Source organism: Orycteropus afer, unplaced genomic scaffold (assembly GCF_000298275.1).
Source record: "Orycteropus afer afer isolate SDZICR_OR568_19922 unplaced genomic scaffold, OryAfe1.0 scaffold00280, whole genome shotgun sequence".
Lineage (NCBI taxonomy): Eukaryota > Metazoa > Chordata > Mammalia > Tubulidentata > Orycteropodidae > Orycteropus > Orycteropus afer.
In genome coordinates, this window is record NW_006921867.1 from 2,699,724 (window position 1) to 2,700,921 (window position 1,198).

Sequence of the window (1,198 nt, forward strand, 5' to 3'; positions counted from 1 at the left end):
GGAGAGAACAATCATGGTAGAAAGAAGGGCTGCTTATGTGCAGGGAGACAGCTCAGGGGGCAGGAGTGTATGGAGGGATGGACACTGGGAAGAAATAACTATGGGGAGGAAGTGGGAGGGAAGCTGTTGCATTGTAGTAAACTGTGGTCAATGATATGAGACAAAGTATATGTGAACTGCTGTATGGAAAGTGAATTTGTTCTGTAAATCTTCACACAAATCACAATAAAAAAAAAAAGGAAAAAGAAAAAGAAATCCAGATAGAGACTCAGCCATCTATGGACAACTGATCTTTGACAAAGGTCCCAAACCCAATAAATGGGGAAGAGACAGCCTCTTTAACAATTGTTGCAGGCAAAACTGGATATCCACTTGCAGAAAAATGAAACAAGACTCCTACCCCACCCCATATACAAAAACAAACTCAAGCTGGATCAAAGACTTAAAACTAAAACCCAAAACTATAAAATTCATCAAAAATAGAATAGGGGCAAATCTGTGAGCCCTAATTTACGGCATAAATAGACTATCAAGCATAACCCAGAATGTGCAGGAGGTAGAAGAGAAGCTAGATGACTGGGACCTTTTAAAAATTAAATTCTTATGCACATTGAAAGACTTCATCAAAAGGGTAAAAAGAGAACCTACAGATTTGGAGAAAATATCTGTCTATGACGTATCTGATAAAGGACTTATCTCCAAAATCTATAGAAAACTTCAACACTTCAACAGCAAAAATACAAACAATCCAATTCACAAATGGGGAAAACACTTGAACAGACACTTCACCAAAGATAAACAGGCAGCCAACAAACACATGAGAAATTGTTCTTGATCCTTAATCGTTGTTGTTGTTATGTGACGTCGAGTTGGACCCAACTCATAACGACCCCTCCTTGGGTTTCCAAGGTAGTATCACTACGGAAGTAGATTGCCCCATCTTCCTTCCGAGGAGTGGCTGGTGGGTTTGAACCGCCAGTCTTTTGCTTAGCAGTTAAGTGCCTTAGGCACTATGCTACCAGAGCTCCCCCTTAATCATTAGAGAGATGCAAATCAAAACAACAATGAGATATCATCGCACTCCAGCAATAATAGCAAAGCTCAACAGTTCAGAAAATAACAAATGCTGGCAATGTTGCGGAGAGATTGGAACTCTTGTGGGATTGTAAAATGGTACAACCATTGGGGCAAACAGTAT